General features: G+C 36.1%; 1 long non-coding RNA gene across 1 annotated transcript; it reads left to right on the forward strand.

The window, feature by feature from the left end:
• Positions 1 to 7,246: 7,246 nt before the first annotated feature.
• LOC101677308 lies at positions 7,247 to 20,917 on the forward strand. Its single transcript, XR_001180141.2, has 3 exons — positions 7,247 to 7,352; positions 19,049 to 19,144; positions 20,753 to 20,917. It is a non-coding gene; the product is annotated as an uncharacterized LOC101677308 (long non-coding RNA).
• Positions 20,918 to 24,172: the final 3,255 nt, after the last annotated feature.

Below are 24,172 nucleotides of genomic sequence, written 5' to 3' on the forward strand. Positions count from 1 at the left end.
GACCATTTTCTTAATTGAGTTGCTTAGCTTCTTATTGTTGAGTTTTAAGAGTTTTTCATATATTTTGGACAACAGTCCTTTATCATAAATACCTTTTGCCAAGTATTGTCTCTCAGTCTGTGAATTGTCTTCTATTCTCTTGGCATTGTCTTTAGCAGAGTGGAGGTTTCTAATTTCAAAGTAGTCTAACTTACCAAATTCACAGAAAGAGAGATTGAGAGAGAGAGGGAATGATTATGTATGTTGAGTCCTCTTTGAGTGAGTCTCATTTTTACTTATATGCATGTATGTGGAATCACCATTTAGCAGCATTTTATTAACATGCACATATGTTTTCAAATGGAAAGAATAATATGGTATGAGACTATGTACACAAAAAGTCAGACGCCAGTCTTTCTTTTAGTTCTATAGCACTGGGCAAGTTTTTTACCATCTCTCTTTTTTAGTTCTCACATCTATGGATTAGGAATAATAATAATAACCTCCTAGAATTGTTGAGAGATTTAAATGAATTATTATGTGTAAAGACACTTAAAATAGAGCCAGGCAGGTATAAAGGTTTTCTACAAATATTAGTTGTTGTTTTTCTTTCTTTGTTGTACTCTAATTTCTGATCTTTCTCCATTAATATGTATAACTCATGTGTGTTGCAAAAATTATAAAAAATTACATTTGAAAAATGCTGGGAGAGCATGTAGAACAAGTATAAATACTTCCTAAAAATGTAAAAGTTCCTGCATTTTTACTAAACCCTCAATGTTAAGGTTATGAATTGTTGTGGCTACCATGATATCTTTACAAGAGGCTGAGAGTTGGGGTTGTGTGCAGGACTCTGTGTGAAGAGACTTATTGCTTTTGATTAACAATCTGACTTTCTATCCAGGCTTTGCAGGGTCTTGGGGGTTCTGCTGAAGTGCCTCCAGGGTTGGTGAGGAAATCAAAGGGGAATGAGTGTGCGTGGGGTCCAGTCTCTCCTCCTCCTTTTTTTTTTTTTTTTTTAAATTTTGACAACTTCATTTTTATCAGTTTTATGTAGAACACTTTTGGGAAAAAAAAGAAAACTGAAAAAAGCCTGTAATGAATCAAATGGAAATGTCCTACAAATATTTGAAGCACATCAGGCCTATGAAGATGACTCATTTGAACATTTAAGAAAAAATATGTGCAATGAGCAGAAAAGACTTTTCGTGGAATAAACACTACTTGTCAATTTCATGAGAATGATTAATGACAATGTTTTTTAATAAGACCAAATACCATGATGACCCAAGATCCATTAATTATTGTAGAAAACTTCTGAAATTTATGGTAACTCTCATCAATTTTCTTAGTCTATGAACAAAAAATTGTTATCACCTCTCATGTTCTTAGGATTTTGAAATTTAAGGAACCCTGAAGTATGTCAGTGCCAGTTTTCACAAGACAACTCAATTATAAAAGAACTTCTAGAATTTGTTGTCCTAAAAAGAGAGGCTTTTCCAGACACGACTCACTGAAACTCATTTGCCAGCTCAAGTTGGAGTCTCAGAGCCTCTTTGTGATGCTAAGATTATAAACCAGATGCCTACAATCAAGATCAATTCCAGGAAATGCTGGCCCAGTCTATACTCAAAAAAAAAAAAAATGCTCAGAACTTTTTGGACTATATTCATCTATTCATGGTGAGTTAGAATTAGAAGGAAAAGGATCTTTCTTTAGAAAGCATCCAGTGTTTCTCAAAAATCTTCTGCCATCCCATGTTTATTTACCCAGGAAGTAGGAATTAAAAATGGATTTATAGAGGTGATGATTTTGCAGGGTCTCTTGATTCAGGGAGGCCTTGATAAGTGGCAGATGCTTTATCATGAAGGTTAATGGGCATGTTGCAGAAACAGTATGTTTTCTCCCTTGTACCAAGTAAGTACCTTTCTGATGATACAGCTTGGAAGCTTCTCTTCAAATCAGAATGGTGAGATTTTCTAAGTGGCAGATAAGTAACTCATTCTATCTTTCAAATAATCAATTTAAAACAACCATAGAGAGAAAAACCCAAATGGAGGTTTAGGGCCTGTGCATAGAGACATGACAACAACAATATGGGTAAGCAGTGAGCCTAAAGGAAGCAACAGTAGTAGGAACAGAATGTTTAGGGGAACTAGAGAAGAGCAGAACAGTCTAATAGCACAGAAAGCAGAAAAGAAGAAAAATGAAAAAGAAAGAAATCTAATTAGAAACAATGTACACAAGAAATTCTTGTCTACCTAAAGATTAAGTTGCTCGCAGAGGGGTAGCACAGTTTGCTGCAAATAATGCTGTAAAAAGAAAAGTGCAATTTAGTTAGCAAGAACAGGGACCAAGAAGTGAAGGGGTAGCCTGAGACAAAGACCTAGTCTCCATACCAGAAAATGATTTCCATCTTTCTAGGGTAGAAGGAATAATGGTTAAAATGAACTCTAAAGTGTACATTGTCTTATCTATACTTATAATGAAATTGAGTACATTTGATTTAACTGCTTGTTTTGGTAATAATTTATCCATACTTCAGTGACTGAGAAATTTTGAAATCATTTTTATCTAAGCCCTTGTTTAAGAGTACTAAAATAGCTATCTGTTTTTAAGGATGCTGTCATGTTGCTGCTAATAACATTTCTATTTGTAATAGAAACAAATGAATACAGTTGGGCCCAAGCTTTTGCTGTGCTCTAGAATATTGACCATTTACTTTTACCACAATTAATTTCTGTCCCATTCTATTGAAGTAACTAGGATATTTTATGTAGTCATGTTTTATTGGTGCCTGGGACATACTAGACAATAAATGTTTGTGGATAGAGTCAAAGATTGGTTCATTTCTCAATGACCTGCAACATTTCCATACTACATATAAACAACTGGTACTTAACAGATCTCAAAAAGATTACTAAATTTAAATAAAAGTAGTACTTGTGTTTTCCTTCCTGATAGTTTTTCTAGTCCAGAAAGTTAATCTATTTTATTTCTGTATGAATATAAAAGACTAAGAAAAGGAAAATTTTCTTGCATTTTCATTTCAACCTATTTCCAAAGTTCACATTGTTGGAATTGACTAGCTGAAAGCAAATTGAAGCCTGGCCCAAGTTAACTTGATATGCTTGATTAAAAAAAAAAAAAAAAAGTAGTCAAAATAGCACAATTGATTGTAAGTGTAGGCATAGTTGATAATTGCAGAGTTTAAAGTCTAATCTTAAATTTGCGAAGGGTTTAGAAACAAAAGTAGAAAATCCATTAATTATTCAAAGCACTGTAATTCTAGGAATGGTGTTTCACCTGTCAGTTTAGATGATTAGGGAACAGTGATCCCCTCATTGTGTTAGCTGTCCGAATAATGTCTTCTGGTAAACAAAGCTTTCTGTGGTGTTACAAGGTAACACAATCATTTCAGAATGTAAATAAAATTATATTCTTAAAGGCAAAACTAACCAGGGAAACTTGCATGTCATTCAGCCACACTCACAGTAGATAATTTGCCATCAAGGTCCTACTGCTTCTTCATCACCAGCACAGTACCTCTTACCTTTGTCTTCACATATTATTCCATTCTGAAATATCTGCATTTGTTGGCTTCTGCCCTCCTGGGGGAAGAACTACCACCACAGTGTGCATTATCTCTTAAGAGTGGATGTCAGTCAGCATCCACATAGTCAAACATTCCCCCCTAGTTCCCTGTCTTGACAGTATGACCCACCCTCCTCAAGGATCATTTTCAGACAGTTGGAAATGTTTCTAGTTTGAATAAAGCAAGGCTTGGCACTGGTGACTTTGTTAATGATTTTCCCAGTTTTCATCACTCATAGCTATTTTAATGAGGGACATAATTTTAGGTGCAAGAAGCTTAATGCAAAATCTACACTCTCTGCCAGTATTGTAGTTTCTCCCACCTGGCGCAGCCTCTGAGCAGCTCTAAACTTGAGGTCTTCATATGCTAACATATTGATATTTTATCATTACCTAACATATTGGTATTTTATAATGGTGCTAATTCAAAGATAATTAAAATCACATTGTTGCATTTAATTATGGCCAGAGGCTCATGAACAAACTCAATTTTGTATTAAATAATGAATTAATTTCAGCAAATGATATAAATGTTCTAGGTTATGCAAGTAACATTGTGTTTGCAATATTAAACAAATTGTCAGTACCAGTTTGCTGTCATTTTTATCAAACAGCCAGTTATGAATCATTGCACTAATAGATTTTGTTTTTGAGTATGGGATCAGTATTAAGGGAAATAAAAATGTTGATTAATATATGAATTCTATCCTGGGGAAACTTAGAATCTAATAAGTAGATACATCAAGTAAACTAAAAAATATGCAAAGATGAAACAGAGAGACCAAAAAAATGGGTGTAAGAAATCAAAATTATATCTGCTTTGAGGTTTCAAGTATTAGTGACCTAGGGAACTGAGCATTAACAAACAGACATGACAAAAGAAGGAACTAGTTTGATGGGAAGGAGAGGGGGATGAGTTTGGTATTGAACAAGTTTGACTGGGATTGATGTAATGGTTATTGTAAGGACCTATTTAGCTAGAACACTTCCATCTGGATAAGCAATAACTTTTTTGTTTAAAACTTAAACTGTCTCTGCCCCGCTACCTCCAGGGGACTTACTTAAAAACAAGTCCTGGAAACCAGTCCCAGGTAACAAAACCCAAATACAAGGGTGGGTCAGGCCAGGTGGAGACATCCGATGGGGGGGTGGTGCATACTGTCTCCCTGGTTACCAAGTGGTTACCAAGGAGTATGGGCCCTGCCCTTTGGGCACCTTTTGCTCGCCAATTCTGACCAAGGTGATAGGCTGGTTCAAGTATCTACTAGGGTAAATTATAATTCAATTGGTCACTTATGTGTGACCTAACATGACTATACAGCTTTCTTTTGTGTGTTGCAATTTCATTGGCTGCCTGTGCATGGCCAGGCCCAACCACATGGCCTTTGCCCTTAAAAGCTAGTGTGTGAAGCAGAGAGAGGTCCCCATTTCTGTAAGAGGTGCGGCCCCAAACGTTTGGATTGACTCTTGATGCATGGCGTGAAATAAAGCCTTGCATGGCCTTAGCTTTGTATCAGTCTCGCTCCTTTAATCATGGACCCATTATTGGGGGACCTAACAGTTATCAAAGTTTTGTTCTTGGAATTCCTTTGCTCTCTTAAAAATTACTGAAACCTCCGAGGAGGACCTTTCTTTATATGAGTTTTTTTTATCTATCAACATTCACAACATTCACAAGGTGAGAAATTCTAGAAATTTATATTAAATGGTTTAAAACAACAATCAAGTCATATCAATATAATTAATATATTTTATGAAAATAACCACATTTCTGAAAAAAAAGTTAGGAAGTAGAGTGGTAGGCATTATTTTAAATTTTTGAGAATATCTTTAACCAATGGATTAATACAAAACAGTTATTCCTTTTTTTTTTTTTAAGATTTTATTTATTTGACAGAGAGAAAGAGAGATCACAAGTAGACAGAGAGGCAGGCAGAGAGAGAGGGGGGAAGCAGGCTCCCCGCTGAGCAGAAAGCCTGATGTGGGACTCAAACCCGGGACCCTGAGACCATGACCTGAGCTGAAGGCAAAGGCTTAACCACTGAGCCACCCAGGCACCCCAGGACAGTTATTCTTATATATGTTTCTACAATATCACACATAATGTAGATTCTGGAAAACACTGTAAACTCAACAGAATGAGAATGAAAATAAGGGCAAATAGTGCCTAAGTATTATTATTGATGACGGAGCAGGAGGCTGGCTGAAGACAAAGCAAAAGCTGGCACCCTGCACCCCCTCTCTACCCGCTCCCCTCAGTTATGTGTAGCATTCCTCAGGCACCCCTGACTGCCATAAACGATAAACAAATAACTTGCAGAGATCACAGTCCTGCAAGACAGGAATCTCCCTTGGTTTACAAATGTCTCAGTGGGTTAAGCCGCTGCCTTTCGCTCAGGTCATGATCTCAGGGTCCTGGGATCGAGTCCCACATCGGGCTCTCTGCTCAGCAGGGAGCCTGCTCCTCCTCTCTCTCTGCCTGCTTCTCTGCCTACTTGTGATCTCTCTCTGTCAAATAAATGAATAAAATCTTTAAAAAAAAAAGTGTTTTTTACAAATGTCCTAGAGATTTACAAACAAAGAAGTTACCTTATCAATAGCACAACTTCCAGAGGCAAATAACTCAGTTCCTCAAGCCCTAATGTCTCCCTCCCCACCATAAACAAAACTGAAGGAGGCTGAGATAGAAGGAAATGTAAATATAGTTAAGTCTCTTCTAAAACTAAATCTCACTAACAAAGATGCTTGATAGCAGGATTGTGACATCCCACCAAGAATCTCCCAACTATCTTGATGTTAATGGCTGGCCAAAAGACAACATTGATCAAGCCTCAAGGCCTCGGATATCAGGGCACCTTGTAGGCCCTCTTTAGCATATGAAAGCTTCGTTGAAACCTCCCTTCCCCCTACCTTCCCCCAAGTGCAGGATACATAACCTGCCATCCCTCACAACCCCGGGCAGCAGCTCTTCCTGCCCACGGGTCCTGTAAACCACCATTTTGCACCAAAGATGTCTCAAGTATTCTTTCTTGGTCATTGGTTCCGGAACTCAGCCCACCGAACCTCATCTAGGTTCTAGAACTTCATCAATTATGAAAATAGTTTTATCTTGGTCAGATGTTGGGGTTAATGTAGAGGCTAAAAGAAGCCATAATACCTGGCTTGCTAAAAATGTAACATGGGGCTTGGGGCCCGACGCGAAGGAAGGAAGATTTCAGAAAGGTGTGGGCCTTTGGAATGCAGAGGCCTGTGGCCTGTGGCTTTCGGGACCACTCTGCCACTGGAATGTCCAAGGGAGTTGCCTTCCCAAAGCTTTTTTTTTTTTTTAGAATTTTATTTATTTATTTGACAGACAGAGATCACAAATAGGCAGAGAGAGAAAAGGGGAAGCAGGCTCCCTGCTGAGCAAAGAACCTGATTTGGGCTCCATCCCAGGATCCCCGAGATCATGACCCAAGCGGAAGGCGGAGGCTTTAACCCACTGAGCCACCCAGGATCCCCTTCCCAAAGCTTTCTTAGCCCAAACGGCCCCCCTGTAAATCTAAGAGATGTATGCCTTGTCCCTTAGGCTATGCTTAGTAAAACACAGAGATTAGCATATCTTTCCAGTAAACAGATCCTCCCAGTTTCCATAAGACCCCTTGATGCACCTTTCAGTGCTTGAGAAACGGTGATAAGGATTTGTGATTATCCTGAAGGACTGATGAAATCCGGTGCAAAGAAGAGCAAGAGTTTCTGTCTCTGAGACTGCCTTGCCTTTTCCAATCTTTCACAGCGAGGTTTGTAGTAATCTTTCAACCCTGGGTTCAGGGATTGCTAGCCATTCCAGACAGTCAGAGAACATGCTTTATATAACTCTAGTCCTTCATATATGTTGATATCTGTTCTGTTGCTCAGAATATGGTTTATTTTTTATAAAAATTACATTTGCATTTGAAAAGAACATTCTTTTATATTTATGTGGGATTTTCTATAAGTGCTAATAGGTCAAATGGTTCATAAGAATGCTCAAATCACTATTCTTACTGATTTTCTGTGTAATCATTTTAATCTTAATTATTGTGAGAGGGTTTTTGAAGTATTGTAATTGCAGATTTATTTTTCTTTGCAGTTCTATCAGTTTTTGCCTTGTGTGCTTTGAAGCTCTGTTACTAAGAGTGTAAGCATTCAGGACTGTTAAATCCTCTTAAAGAATGTAACTCTTTATCATGAAATTACCTTATTTACCCTTGCTATTTCTCGCTTTGAAATATTAAATTGATAGTAATGTAACCACTCTGGGCCTTTTTAAATTAATATTAGCATGGAGCATCTCTTATCCATCTTTTAAATTGTAACCTATTTTTCTTATATATAAGAGTGTTTCTTGTTGGCAAACTTCAGTGGTGAATTGTTTTATATTCAATCTGATAATCTCTCTAATTTGAAATATTTAGACCACTTTCTTTAAACATTTTTGATTGATGCTGTTAGGTTTTAATCTATCATTTACTATTTGTTTTCTGTTTATGCCATCTGCTCTTTGTCCCCCCACATTTTTATTTTCTGTCCTATTATAGATTAATTGCATGCTCTTATGATTCTTATCTCCTTTGTTAAATTATTACCTATAATTCTTTCATTTTTTTTAATGTTAGTAGCTGTTTTAAGATGTACAATATGTAGATTTAACCAATCATAGTGTGTTCTCAAATGTTGTCAAACCACTTAATGTGTAGTAGTAAAATCTTAGAATAGTGTATCACTTTCTTCCCTCGTAATCCTTACTCTGTTACTAAGTGTTTTAGTTGTACATACATTATAAACCACTCACAATATTATGATTTTGTTTTCAGGGCACCTGGGTGACTCAGTCAGTTAAGAGTCCAATTCTTGATATCAGCTCAGGTCTCAATCTCAGGGTCATGAGTTCAAGCCCCACATTGGGCTTCACCGTGAGTATGGAGCCTCCTTAAAAAAAATTTTAAAAAGCAATTTTTTAAAATTTATTTATTTGACAGAGAGAAATCACAAGTAGTCGGAGAGGCAGGCAGAGAGAGAGAGAGAGAGGGAAGCAGGCTCCCTGCCGAGCAGAGAGCCCGATGCGGGACTCGATCCCAGGACCCTGAGATCATGACCTGAGCCGAAGGCAGCGGCTTAACCCACTGAGCCACCAGGCGCCCAAAAGCAATTGTATTTTAAAGAGATTTATACAAAATTTTGAAGTACTTATATATTTATCCACATTGTTGCCACTTTCAAAAGGTGCTTGTCATTTCTTTGTGTAGATTCAGATTTCCACCTAGTATTATTTCCTTTTTTTCTGAAGACTTCCCTTAGTACTTGTAGTATGTTTCTTCTGGTGGTGGAGAACTTTAGTTTTTGTACATCTGAAAAAATTACTGCTATTCCTTCATTATCTAAAGGTATTTTCATTGATTATAGATTAAAAGTATATTTATTTTAGTAATTTAAAAACATTTCTCCCTTGTTTTCTAGCTTGCATTGTTTCCAACAAGAAATCTGCTTTCTTACTTATCTATGTTCCCTTATATGTAGTGTGTTATTTTTCTCTGACAATGTAAAATAATTTCTTCTTTTTTTTTAATCACTGGTTTGGTTTTTATATACTTTGGTATAGTTTTCTTCATATTGCTTGTGTTGCCATTTGTTGAGATTCCTATATCGATGAGTTTTTCATTTTTATTTAAATTTGAAAAAAGTTTGGTCATTTCTTCAGAGATTTATCTTGTACCTCTCCCCCAACTTTCCTTATACATTTAATAAGTGGTTTTGATGAAGTTCTAGAACCTAGGTGAGGTTCGGTGGGCTGAGGTCCAGAGCCGATGACCAAGAAAGAATTCTTGAGACATCTTTGGTGCAAAATGGTGGTTTTTTAAAGCACAGGGAAAGGACCCATGGGCAGGAAGAGCTGCTTCCCCGGGCTGTGAGTGATGGCAGGTTATAAACCTTGTGGTTGGGGGAAGGTGAGGGGAAGGGAGGATTCAAAGGAGTGTTCAAATGTTAAAGAGGGTCTACTAGTTGGGGGAGGGGGCCTTGCCCTTGTGGCTTGATCAATGTTGTCTTTAGGTCAGCCATTAGCATAAAGATAGTTCAGAGATTCTTGGTGGGGTGTTATTGAAAGACCCCCGCGGATCCCCTTACCCAAGAATCCAACACTGCCACTGGATGCAATCAGCAAGAGGTTCTTTATTGTTACGCAGGCGCCTGCGGGTGGTCAGCGCGCGCCTGCGGGTGGTCAGCGCGCGCCTGCGGGTGGTCAGCAGCTCCTGCTAGCTGAGCACACCCGGCTGGGGTGGTGCCTGGGGTGGTGCCGGGTTTTTATAGACAGGTACAAACAAGTTTTGGGTGGGGCCCAACTGATTGGTTGACAGTTAGAACTTTTGAAAAAGGCCTTAGTGGAGTTTGCTGATTGGCTTTGGGGACCGGCGCGCGAAGAGAGAGGCGGGAAGGGGGAACAAGCTGATTGGTTCTGAGGGCCCGCGCGCGGGAGAGAGGCAGGGAGGGGGAACAAAAAGGGGGAAGGTAGGAATGCCATCATGGCGTCTTCTATTATTTCTATAAGCCAAGCAGTTACAGAAGGGCAAAAGAGCAATTAATAAGCAATTAATAACCTAATTTACGCCTAAAAGCCAGCGGTTCACAGAAAAGAAAACAAGCGGTTAGTTATCCTATCTATCTTCTAGGGGAGGGGTCTTTCATTATGACCCTGCTATCATTTACATTCCCTTCTACCTCAGCCTCCTCCAGTTTATGGTGGGGAGGGAGACATTAGGACTTCAGGAACTGAGAGTTATTTGCCTCTGGAAATTTGTGCTATTGATAAGGTAACCTCCCTGTTTGTAGATCTCTAGGATATCTGTAGAGCAAGGGAGATTTCTGTTCTGCAGGATTGTGATCCCTGCAAGTTAACTATTTATCATTTTATGGCAGTCAGGGGTGCCTGAGGAATGCTACACATATTACGGAGGGGAGCAGGTGGAGAGGGGGTGCAAGGCGCCAGCCTTTGCTTTGTCTTCAGCCAGCCTCATGCTCCCTCATCAGTTTGGAGTTGTTCTGCAATTCACTAATGCTCCATTCATTTCTTAAATGCTCTTTTCTTTTTTTTGGTTTTGTTTTGGATAGTTTCAATTACTTCTTCAAGTTCACTTAATTTTTCTTCTGCAGTGTCTAATCAGCCATTGATCCTATACTTTATTTTTATCTTCAGGCATTGTGGCTTTCATTTTGAGAAGTTCAATTTAATCTCTGTTATCTCCTCCATGTCTCTACTTAACAGGTTCAATCTTTCCAATATGTTCTTGAACATAGGGAATAAAGCTATAATAACTGCTTAAATATCCTGATTTGATAATTGTTATAACTCTGCTAGATGTGGTTTTGTTTTGACTAATTCTTTCACTTACTATGGGTTATATTTTTCTGCTATTTTGCCTGGCTGATCATCTTTTATTAGATGCTGGACAAGATACATTTTTTTAAATAGGATGTCCGACATAGTGAAGTTTATTTACCATATTGGTTCCTGGATATTTTTGTATCACACTATATATTCATTTTTCCTAATTACTGAGATTTAATTGACATATAACACTATATAAATTCAAGGTATACAATGTAATGATTTCATACATGTATGCATATATTGTAAAATTTTTATCACATTGCAATAAATTAACACATCCTTTACCTCATATAATTACCATTTTATTGGTGGAATGGTGAAAATATGAAAGCTATTCTTATAGCCACTTCCAAATATACAATACAGTATTGTTAACTATAGTCACTATGCTGCACATTCGATTTTCAGAACTTATTTATCTTATAACTGAAAGTTTGTACCCTTTGAGCAATATCTTCCCAATTACCCTACACCCCACCCTACCTCATTTCTATTGTAATCAGCTTTTTTTTTCCTTTAGATTCCATGTATTAGCAATACCATGAAATATTTATCTTTCTCTGTATGGCTTTTTTCACCTAGCATAATGCCCTCCTAGTCTATTCATGTAATATATATCACATTTTCTTTAACCATCTCTCAGTGGACACATAGTTTTCCTATCTAGTACTGCAATGAATAAACAAATGTAGGTATCTCTCCAAGACAGTGATTTTATGTCCTTCAGATATACACCTAGAGGTAGGTTTGCTGAATCATATGATAGTTCTATTTTTACTTTTTGAGGAATTTTCATACTGTTTTCTATAGTGGCTGTACCAACTTACATTCCCATCAATAGTCCACCAACATTTCTTTTTTTCCATATCCTCACAAGTATTTATTATCTCTTGTCTTTTTTATAATATCCATCCTAACAGGAATAAAGTGGTAGTTTGTTGTGATGATTAGGGTTGCTGAAAGATATTGAGCAGATGAATTAGGGATATTGACCATCTTTTCATGTATTTGTTGGCTTTGTAGGTCTTGAAAAAAATGTGTATTAAAATCCTCTGCCCATTTTGAATTGGACTGGGTATTTTTAGTTTTTGTTTTGTTTTTGTTTTGCTATTAAGTTGTATGAGTTATTTAATATGTTTTAGATATCAACCTCCTATCAGATATATGACTTGCAAATAGTTTCTCCCATTCCATGTATTGCCTTTCATTTTGTTGATTGTTTATTTTGCTGAGCAGGAGTTTTTAGTTTGATAGTTTGATGTAGTTCCACTTGTTGACTTTTGCTTTTGTTGCTTGTGCTTTAGATGTCATGTCCAAAAAGTCATTGCCAAGACATATCTCAAAAAGCTTTTCCCCTAGAATGTGTTCTAGGAATTTTATAGTTTCAAGTCTTACATTTAAGCCCTTAATCCATTTCAAGTTAGTTTTTGTATATGGTATAAGATAGGTGTCCAATTATGAATGACACAAGTAACACCAAGTAAATAGAAACAATCATCAGAAATTATTATCAACAGTTATATGCCAATAAGCTAAGGAACCTATATGAAATGGATGCCTTCCTGGAAAATGATAGACTCCCAAAATTGAGCCAGGAAGAAATTGACAACCTGAATAGACCGATATCGAATAATGAGATTGAAGTAGTGATCAGAAACCTCCTAAAAAACAAGAGTCCAGGACCTGACGGATTCCCTGGGGAATTCTACCAAATTTTCAAAGAAGAAATAACACCTATTCTCCTGAAGCTGTTTCAAAAAATTAAAGCAGAAGGAAAACTTCCAGACTCTTTTTATGAAGCCAGTATTACCCTGATCGCCAAACCAGGCAAAGACCCTACCAAAAAGGAGAATTTCAGACCAATATCACTGATGAATACGGATGCTAAGATTCTCAACAAGATCCTAGCAAACAGGACATTAAAAAGATTATCCACCATGACCAGGTGGGATTCATCCCTGGGTTACAAGGATGGTTCAATATTCGCAAATCAATCAATGTGATAGAACAAATCAATAAGAGAAGAGAGAAGAACCACATGGTCCTCTCAATTGATGCAGAAAAAGCACTTGATAAAATCCAGCATCTGTTCCTGATTAAAACGCTTCAAAGTATAGGAATAGAGGGAACATTCCTGAACTTCATAAAATCTATTTATGAAAGATCCACAGCAAACATCCTCAATGAGAAAAAGCTTGCAGCCTTCCCATTGAGATCAGGAACACAACAAGCATGCCCACTCTCACCACTGTTCAACATAGTATTAGAAGTCCTAGCAACAGCTATCAGACAACAAAGAGAAATTGTCCAAATTGGCAATGAAGAAGTCAAACTCTCTCTCTTCGCAGATGACATGATTCTTTATATGGAAAACCCAAAAGACTCCACCCCCAAACTACTAGAACTCATACAGCAACTCAGTAATGTGGCAGGATACAAGGTCAATGTACAGAAATCAGTGGCTTTCTTATACACTAACAATGAAAATACAGAAAGGGAAATTAGAGAATTTATTCCATTTACTATAGCACCAAGAACCATAAGATATCTGGGAATAAACCTAACCAAAGCATAAAGGATCTGTACTTGAGGAACTACAGAACACTCATGAAAGAAATTGAAGAAGACACAAAAAAATGGAAGACCATTCCATGCTCTTGGATCGGAAGAATAAACATTGTTAAAATGTCTATACTGCCTAGAGCAATCTATACTTTTAATGCCATTCCGATCAAAATCCCACTGGTATTTTTCAAAGAGCTGGAGCAAATAATCCAAAAATGTGTATGGAATTAGAAGAGACCCCAAATTGCTAAGGAAATGTTGAAAAACAAAAATAAAACTGGCAGCATCACGTTACCTGATTTCATGCTTTATTACAAAGCTGTGATCACCAAGACAGCATGGTACTGGCATAAAAACAGACACAGAGACCAGTGGAACAGAGTAGAGAGCCCAGATATGGACCCTCAACTCTACGGTCAAATAATCTTCGACAAAACAGGAAAAAATATACAGCGGGGAAAAAAGACAGTCTCTTCAATAAATGGTGCTGGGAAAACTGGACAGCTATATGTAGAAGAATGAAACTCGACCATTCTCTTACATCATAGACAAAGATAAACTCGAAATGGATAAGACCTCAACGTGAGACAAGAATCCATCAGAATCCTAGAGGAAAACATAGGCAGTAACCTCCTCGATATCAGCCACAGCAACTTCTTTCAAGATATGTCTCCAAAGGCAAAGAAAACAAAAGCAAAAATAAACTTTTGGGACTTCATCAAAATCAAAAGCTTCTGCACAGCAAAGGAAACAGTCAAGAAAACAAAGAGGCAACCCACGGAATGGGAGAACATATTTGCAAATGACAGTACAAACAAAAGATTGATATATAGGATATAAAAGGATCTATAAAGAACTCCTCAAACTCAACACACACAAAACAGATAATCGTATCAAAAAATGAGCAGAAGATATGAACAGACACTTCTCCGATGAAGACATACAAATGGCTATCAGACACATGAAAAAATGTTCATCGTCACTAGCCATCAGGGAGATTCAAATCAAAACCATATTGATATACCACCTTACACCAGTTAGAATGGACAAAATTAGCAAGACAGGAAACAATATGTGTTGGAGGGGATGTGGAGAAAGGGGAACCCTCTTCCACTGTTGGTGGAAATGCAAGTTGGTACAGCCACTTTGGAGAACAGTGTGGAGATTCCTTAGGAAATTAAAAATAGAGCTTCCCTATGATCCTGCAATTGCACTTCTGGGTATTTACCCCAAAGATACAGATGTAGTGAAAAGAAGGGCCATCTGTACCCCAATGTTTATAGCAGCAATGGCCACGGTCGCCAAACTGTGGAAAGAACCAAGATGCCCTTCAATGGACAAATGGATAAGGAAGATGTGGTCCATATACACTATGGAGTATTATGCCTCCATCAGAAAGGATGAATACCCAACTTTTGTAACAACATGGAAGGAACTGGAAGAGATTATGCGGAGTGAAATAAGTCAAGCAGAGAAAGTCAATTATCATAGGGTTTCACCTATTTGTGGAGCATAACAAATAACATGGAGGACATGTGGAGATGGAGAAGAGAAGAGAGTTGGGCGAAGTTGGAGGGGGAGATGAACCATGAGAGACTATGGACTCCGAAACAGACAGGGTTTTGGAGGAGAAAGGGGTGCGGGGTTGGGTAAGCCCGGTTGTGGGTATTATGGAGGGACGTATTGCATGGAGCACTGGGTGTGGTACATAAAGAATGAATTCTGGAACACTGAAAATAAATTTAAAAAATAAAAAATTTAAAAAAGAATACACATTTTTGTGAATTAAATATTTCCAATTGTTGCATATTTAACAGGGAAAACTAACATAATTCATTGCAACTTAGTATAATGATTTCCATTGTATTATACAAGATGCAATGGAAAGAGAGAAAAAATGTATTTTATCTTCCTGAGGAAGATAGGACCAAGTACACACAAAAGCAACTCTTAGGAAAGATAGTCACTGATTTTGAGGAGATTAAGGATCTGTAGGGTTAAGGTATTAGAAGACAGATCATTATTAATACTGAATTTGTTGAAGAGAATGTCAGATAAAAGAAACTAATTTTTTTTAGGCAGGAAAAATAAATACAGGAATCAAGGAGTATTTTTAAGGTGTGATTTAAGAAATGTCACAAGTAGTGCAAAAATAATTCCTAATACAAAGAGTTACGTAGTTCAAAGAGTATATATGTGTAAATGTGAATAGCTTTGACTTCTGTTGAGTCATTATAGAGATACAGTGACAGGCAAGGTGAAATCTAAATAATGAAAAGAAAAACCAAACTAAAAAAATGATACTGTTTGAGTGCAGAAAAATCTTTTATCTTAAAACTTTTTTTTAATACCTGACAATTGACCCATGCACACATTATGACAATAATATAAAGCTGTCTTCCTTACCAGCTGCTGAAGATCTTTTTGCTCTTTTTACATATAAGAGGTCAAGGGCAGCAAAACTGCTAGAAAATAATAGCCAGTGAGGAATAAGTTTAAAGATTGCTATTAAATTATACAAGGTATGTTTAATCAAATGTAAAACATTTTTGCAATGTTTTCCTCTTTCTGGGAAGAGTATCATAAATGATGCAAATGAATAAATTAACATATCCAATCTAGCATAAATAACCATATAGTGACTTATTGTGGTGAGGACTGGCAGGAAAAAGTCAAAATATTTTTTCTTAAAATAATTATAAACTCTAAAAAATATAGTTGAGTATTCACAACATGAAAAATGTTAAAAGTAAAGAAAATTATTCCCCCTCTCTTTCTCTCTGTCAGAATTGAAAGATTCTTCTCTCAGCACAGAGTTCAAAGTTAGAATAATGTTAATCTTAGAGCTAGAATTGGTCAGAAAAGTGGCTACTTCATTATACCTCTCTGTACACTATATAAGCTTTCTCATATTACCCTTGTTTCAGATTTCTAAATCTGCTAGTTAGATCCTATTCATTATTTACCATTTACTTTATTTTTCTAATTATAATTTTTTGTACATAATGACAAGATTTCGCTGTCTTTCCAGTTTTTCTTTTTAATTTGGTGGGCACTTTTAATCATATTGATGGTTTATCTCATTCTCTCTTTCATTCCTTTCTCCATGTGTCTTTCCTCCCTTTAACACAAATGTTAGACCTTGTCCATGGTTTCCTGCTCTCAAGTCTCTTCTGTCTCCTTTATTTGCACACCATATTGTTTTTCTCAAATTTACCTAACTCTTCAAACAAATTGTCACTTTTGAGCCATGATTTATGTAAAATATTATGCCCAGATTTATGAGTTTTTATTTTTTTTAATATATTTTATTTATTTGACAGAGATGACAAGTAGGCAGAGAGGCAGGCAGAGAGAGAGGAGGAAGCAGGCTCCCCACTGAGCAGAGAGCCCGACGTGGGGCTCCATCCCAGGACCCTGGGATCATGACCCGAGCCGAAGGCAGAGGCTTTAACCCACTGAGCCACCCAGGCGCCCCCAGATTTATGAGTTTTAAGAATTGTATAAACTTGGGTAACTAAATATAACTCCAGGAAAGTCAGAGATAATTTCACCCCATAAACTAACCTTATGCTGTTCCTAGTCATTTTAACACCACTGAGAGGTGATCAAGAAGTATTCTAAAACTGTATGTTAGTTATGCGTGTTCTTAGCTTTCATAAAAATAGAGTCAAATAGCATATGCTTTTTTTGTGTCTGGATTCTTTCACTAGTATTATATTTTTGAGATTTATTCTTGTTGTTGACATTATTAGTACTTTGTTCACATTTATTCCTGAGGAATGTGTTGTTTTGTGAATATATCATAATTTGTTATCCATTTAACACTTGATGGATATTTGGGTTGTTTCAAGTTTTAGCTATTATCACTGAAGCTGCTATCAATATTCTTATATAAGTCCTTGTATAAACATATATGTTCATTTATCTTAGGTAAATACTAAGTAGTTGAATTGCTGGATCATAGGTTATATTTATGTTTAACTTCCTGAGAAAATTTCAAATAGTTCTCAAAGCAGTTGCATCATTTTATACTCACACCATTGAAGAATAAGAGGAGATTCAATTGCTTCACAAATTTGTCAAGATTTAGATTATAATTTTTTAAATGTTAGTCATCCTACAAAGTGTAAAGTGATCTTTCATTGTGAGTTTAATTTGTGTTTTCCCAAAGATTAATGGTGTAAACACCTTTATGTGTATTTATTGACCATTTTGTATCTTTTGTGAAATGAAAATTAAAGTCCTTTGAACATTTTTTAAAAGTTCAAATCACAGGGGTGCCTGGGTGGCTCAGTGGGTTAAGCCTCTGCCTTCGGCTCAGGCCATCATCCCAGGTCCCTGGATCGAGCCCCGCATTGGGCTCTCTGCTCTGTGAAGGAACCTGCTTCCCCACTGTCTGTCTCTGCCTGCCTCTCTGCCTACTTGTGATCTCTGTCTGTCAAATAAATACATTAAATCTTTTTTTTAAGATTTTATGTATTTATTTGACAGAGATCACAAGTAGGCAGAGAGGCAAGCAGAGAGAGAGGAGGAAGCAGGCACCCTGCTGAGCAGAGAGCTTGATGTGGGGCTCCATCCCAGGACCCTGAGATCATAACCTGGGCTGAAGGCAGAGGCTTAACCCACTGAGCCACTCAGGCACCCCAGTCAATAAATCTTTAACAAAATATTTAACAAAAAAAAAACGTTCAAATCATAATAAAAAAATATCACCTCACACCTGTTAGGATGTCCATTATCAAAAAGATGAGAGATGACAAATGTTGGTAAGGATGTTGGAAAAAGGGAGCCCTTGTACAATGTGGATGTGAATATAAATTGGAAACTATGATAAATATGATTAATCATATTTATCAGTGTTATGGCAAATATAACATAGAAAGCATTGCAGAAATCCTTCAAAAAAATGGAACTACCATATGATACACCAATCGCACATTTGGGCTTGAATCTAAAGGAAAAAAAAATTTCTATTTCTTTTTTTTTTTTTTTTTAAAGATTTACTTATTTATTTATTTGGCAGAGAGAAATCACAAGTAGATGGAGAGGCAGGCAGAGAGAGAGAGAGGGAAGCAGGCTCCCCGCCGAGCAGAGAGCCCGATGCGGGACTCGATCCCAGGACCCTGAGATCATGACCTAAGCTGAAGGCAGTGGCTTAACCCACTGAGCCACCCAGGTGCCCCACAAAATTTCTATTTCTAAGAGATATCTGTACTCTTATATTCACTGCAGTATTATTTACAATAGCCAAGATATTGAAAATACTTAAGTGTCCATTGATGGATGAACGGATAAAGAAAATGTGATACACACATACACACAATTGAATATTTTTCTGCTGTAAAAAAGAAATTCTGCCATTTAGAATCACACAGATTGGACTTGGAGGATAGTACGTTATGTATAATAGTTAAGCACAGAAAGAAAAATACTGTATAATCTCACTTACGCATGGAATTGAAAAAAGTCCATTCCTTTCAAGAATTTTCAATTCCTTTTCAGAATGGCTGTGAGGTGGTATGGGGAATTGAATACTGGTCAAAGAACTTTCAGTTATGAAACGAGTATGTTCTGGGGATCCTCAGTATGGTGACTAGAGTAAGTAATACTGTATTACATATTTAAAATATGCTACAGCGTAGATCCTAAGTGTTCTCCCTAAGTCCCAAAAAGGAAGGTAAATATGTGAAGCAATGGTCATGTTAGTTAGCTTGACTGCAATAATTATTTCACAATGTGTACATATATCAGATCATTGCACATCTTAAATATCTTGTTTTTTCAACTATACCTCAATAAAGCTAGAAAATAAAGAATATATAAGAACTCTTGTATTTATGATCCCAAACCTTAAGCAGTACTATAAACAACTAGTACTTCCATGTGACAAATTATGTGTTTTATGCATTTTCACCAAAATATTAAATCAAGTTATACATTTTATGCATTTCTACAAAATATAACATAAGTGAATTTCTACAATATATTCAAAATATAATATTTGTTTCAAGGGTACAGGTCTGTGAATCATCAGGCTTACACAATGCACAGCACTCACCATAGCACATACCCTCACCAATGTCCATCACCCAGCCACCCCCTCCCTCCCACCTTCCTCCCCTCCAGCAACCCTCAGTTTGTTTCCTGAGATTAAGAGTCTCTCATGGTTTGTCTCCCTCTCTGGTTTCATCTTGTTTCACAAAATTCTTATATTATGTGAGATAATGAGAACTTTGACAACAAAATATTTAATGCATGCTATCATTTCAAAGAATATTTAAGATTAGGTGTTACACAAGAAAATCTGAAATGTTCTAAAGTCTTACAGGTCTTAAATAAAACTGAGTGAGTTTTTTTCTCACTCAATTTCTCACTCAACTTTTTCTCAATTTAAAAGTAATCCTAAAACTTTATTTGACATTACCAATAACAGTTTGTGAAGCTGAAAAAAAATTTCTAAAAAGTCAAAAATTGAGATTTTTTTTAAATCAAGCATATTAGAGAAAAGTCTAAATTATCTTTGCATCTTCCCTATAGGAAAAATTGCAAAACCTGTCCTTTGAGACTGCAGTCAAACTGTTTGCACTTAGAAAATATTTGGGAAAAAGTATTATATAAATATGCCAAGAAGATAATTCATGATGAGTCTATACAGTGTTTCCTGGATTTTGTGATGTTTGTAATATTTATCTGCATTTTGAAATTTATTATTTATTTTATTTCTATTTTCATTCTGAATAAATATATCCATTCACACTTAAAAAAATAAAAAAGAAATTTCTGCCTGCCCCAAGTTCTTAAGGCTATTTATCTATGATTTCTAGTAGAATCTTTATGATTCCAGCTTTTACATTAGGTCTAAAATCCATCTAAAATTAACTTTAATAGGGTGAAATAGGGGTCCATTTGTTTTTCATAGAAAATCTCATTTCATAGAAATCAATTTTTCAAGCACCATTTGTTAAAGCAAACAGACAAAAAACAAAACTCTTCTAGTTGAAATAACTTCATACATTGACAAAATATGTGTGTGTGTATTTTACACATATTTTCTGGGCTCTATTAAGTTGATCTTTATCTCTATATCAATTTTACATGTCATGATTATAGTAGCTTTATAAAATGCTTCAATATCAAGATTTGTAAATCCTCCAAATTTTTAATTCTTTATATGATCTTTTTTTTCTGCTTCTTTTTAATCTCCAGGTGGTGCTTCCTATTGACTGATCTCAAGCCAAAGTCAGAACAAAAGAAACACTTAATTCACTTAATTCAGACAATGATGTTGGTCTAATGGGTTATAGACCAGAGTGGAGAAGATCAGAAAAAAGATGTGAAGAGGTAAATAGAGGATATCCAGCATGAATTACCTTTGCGATTTTTGTGTTAGCCATTTAAAAACCGTTATTCTCATAAATAAACTGGTCTCATTTTCTACTCTAAGAATCCAAGGATTTTGTAACATATGATAAACTCAACCATCCTACAACTCCATAGTTCTAAAAATACAGATGTGTCTCAATTTATACATGTTTTTATTTTAATTTATACATATATAGTCATTTCGGGTGTTTGTTCAATCATATTTAAAATAGAGGGGAAGCTTTATAAAGCCAACATTAAGAACTTAGCTTCTTATTTTTATTTAGTGATTCCTCAATATATATTTGATATATGTACTCAATATATTCAAATAACAATAACAGATATGTTTTATTAAGAAATGTCTTTGTATAAGGCACATGGTATAACATTTATAGTTAATTTTCTTGTTTAATTCTCATAATACCTATAAGAGAATTATTTTCATAACTAATTTATTGATGAGAAAACTGAAATTAAACTGATTAAGTATATTCACAAGCATCATATAATGAGTAGTTGTACTTGGATTCAAGTACTGGGCTTTCTGACTTAAAAGCCTTCTCTCGTTGCCTTTTTCTGCCTTGATAAAAGAACAAGAAACAACACAAATTTAAAGACTATCTTTATTGTTAGAATCCAGGGGGAAAAAATGAAGATAAAATAATTCACATTTTCAATTCCAATATGAAGGTCAACCTAAGTGTTCCTTTAGGCAACTTGCCCAGAGTCTACTGTTTCTTCTCTGTAACTGGATCTTTCACTCATTTGGCACCTCTCTCATATTGAATGATGAATCCACCTTCAACATTTCTGTTTGTGAAAGAGAGAGGGAAAGAGAGTATTGAGCTTCAAGCCTTTCATTTAGTTATAGTTACTGAAATATTTGCAGGGATAAAGGTGGCAAATCTGTACTCCGAAAAGGGTTGCTTGGTGTTCAAAATGGTACCATCTATGTGAGGATAAGAGCATGCTATTTACAAATCTCTCTTAAGACTAACGCATATGATGTTTTAAGAATTCCTGTCACCTTAAAACCAAAATGCTTATACCTGTTTTCTATCTACTACTGCATTAGAAGTGACAAAAAATTAAACAGCACGAATCTAGCTTCGACTGACTAGGCATTGTTATGTACAGATGGATAGAAGCCAGCCCTTTCTATATTAGTTAACGTTATATGACCTTATTGATCTACTTAATGGTGCACAATATTTCTTCTATCTATTTGCTGAGAAGAATCTGCGTGTGTGTGTGTGTGTGTGTGTGTGTGAAAATTAGAAATAAAAGGAAAGATAACAGGGTAGATAATGAATTGGAGAAAAAAAGAGACAACAGTCCCCTTTTTTGGATCTGTAATCACAGAGCAAGGAGAAGGAGAGGGGCCTTTCATTATCTTTACAGTAAAGTCTCTAATAGTTATCATCTTAAACTGACATCAAAGTTAATGTCTCAAACCAGTCAAAAGACCCAATGCCAACAAATAGGCACATAGATGTCATTAACGAATTCTCTGTCATGGGAAATGTTCTAGAATTGAGATAATTTTGAAATATATTATTTGTATCGTACCAAAGTAGAGTTTTAATGGAATTCACTCAGAGATCCCTTACAACTCTGTTATTTTATGATCTTAAGAGTTGTAAGGGTTAATAAGTAATTCCATGTATACAACTATGAATTTATGATGCTGAGAGAAATTTCTGACCATCACTAAAACAATGGTGTAAACAGCATATTCCTGGTCTTTGTATTGCAATTCACAAAAGAAATAACGTTTTAGAATTGTGATATTTAAAAATCATTATATTAAGCAATCCATCTTACAAATGAGAAAACAGAGACTCAGAGAAGTGAATTGACTTATTAACGTTCTCAGAGCTACCTAGTCATAGACTTAGTCATTAAACCATGGGTATTTAATCCAGTGCTCTATCTTCTACATGCTAAAGATAGTTTGTAGTTATAGTGTGCAAGAAAGAGCTATGAAGTTTAATACTTCTTCGAACACCGCTAGGTTACATTACCTATTAATATTTTATTCATTTAATTGCTCCATCCATACAGTGAATAAACTAATATCTTTTCCCGGAAGTCATATAAATGTTGCTTCATATTTATAGTTTTCAAAGGATCATATGGAAAGAAATCCGTATATTTCTAATATTTTATACTTTATATATCAAGAAAGAGATAAAATAGATAATTTTCAAAAACACAGCATGGGCTCACAAGAAACTTAAAGTTTATTTGGGTATTTAATAGGTTGTACTACTACTACTAAGTATGAAGAATATACAGTCTCATAATTCAGTTGCATTAATAACTGGTTATCTCTAAATGCTTCACAGCAATAGGTGGTTTCAAACATTCTTAGTTGTAGACTTGGTTACCTGAAACAAGGCTTCTTTATAATTCATGATAATCTGCAATCAAAAGCATCAGCTGAGAAGCACCCTGCTCCTTGGAGTTCTACGTACTGATTAGAAGACCTCAATTTAACTCCATGACTTAAATCCAAAACTCTCCCAAGCTTTCTTCAGATATGCAAGAGATTCACAGTCTCATGATTTCCTCTATTACTGGATCTTCTAGTTCCACATGCTACTCTCTTACAACATGCAACTCCCTTGCCTATTTCCACCCACAACCACAATTATCTACAACGTCTGCTTCTCATAAAATATCCACAAATATGGCACGACTAAGGTATTTCTGATGTGTTGAAGGGGTAATGGGGGGGTGGAAGGGTGAAATGTGAGTAATGGGGAAGGGTGGAATGGTTTCTGCCTTTCATGCAGGCAAAACCTGTAAGATTGAAATTTCTGTAGTTTTCCTCTCCCAGCTACCTCCCCATATAGCAGTTACTTCCTAGGTCCTTCTCACCGTCCCCTATTTCCTTTCTGCACTCCTTTTCCTTTATCTCTCTGAAGGAAAAAAATAATCTTTGCTTATCCCTAACAAAAAAGTTCCATTCTTTGCTCTGAAGTCTTAGGAGATCCTTGAGAGTGACATTAAATAGCTATGGTATTTCTTTTCTAATCTAAACAAAGGCAGTACTCTTTAGCAATTCTGGGGCATATTTTTAGGTAAGGAGTTATTTGCCTGTTTTCCTGTTCTAAAGTAACCTGAGGGAGGCTACAAGGAGGTTAGATATCTGGAATCAGCTTACGATAGACCCAAAACCACCAAGAGGCTTTGCTAGAGGAAATTCAGAGCCTCTGGATCTAGGTGAGAAGAGATAAAATAGGGTTTGCAAATGTC

The sequence above is a fragment of the Mustela putorius genome, unplaced genomic scaffold, assembly GCF_011764305.1.
Source record: "Mustela putorius furo isolate JIRA1106 unplaced genomic scaffold, ASM1176430v1.1 tig00003834_pilon_pilon_pilon, whole genome shotgun sequence".
Lineage (NCBI taxonomy): Eukaryota > Metazoa > Chordata > Mammalia > Carnivora > Mustelidae > Mustela > Mustela putorius.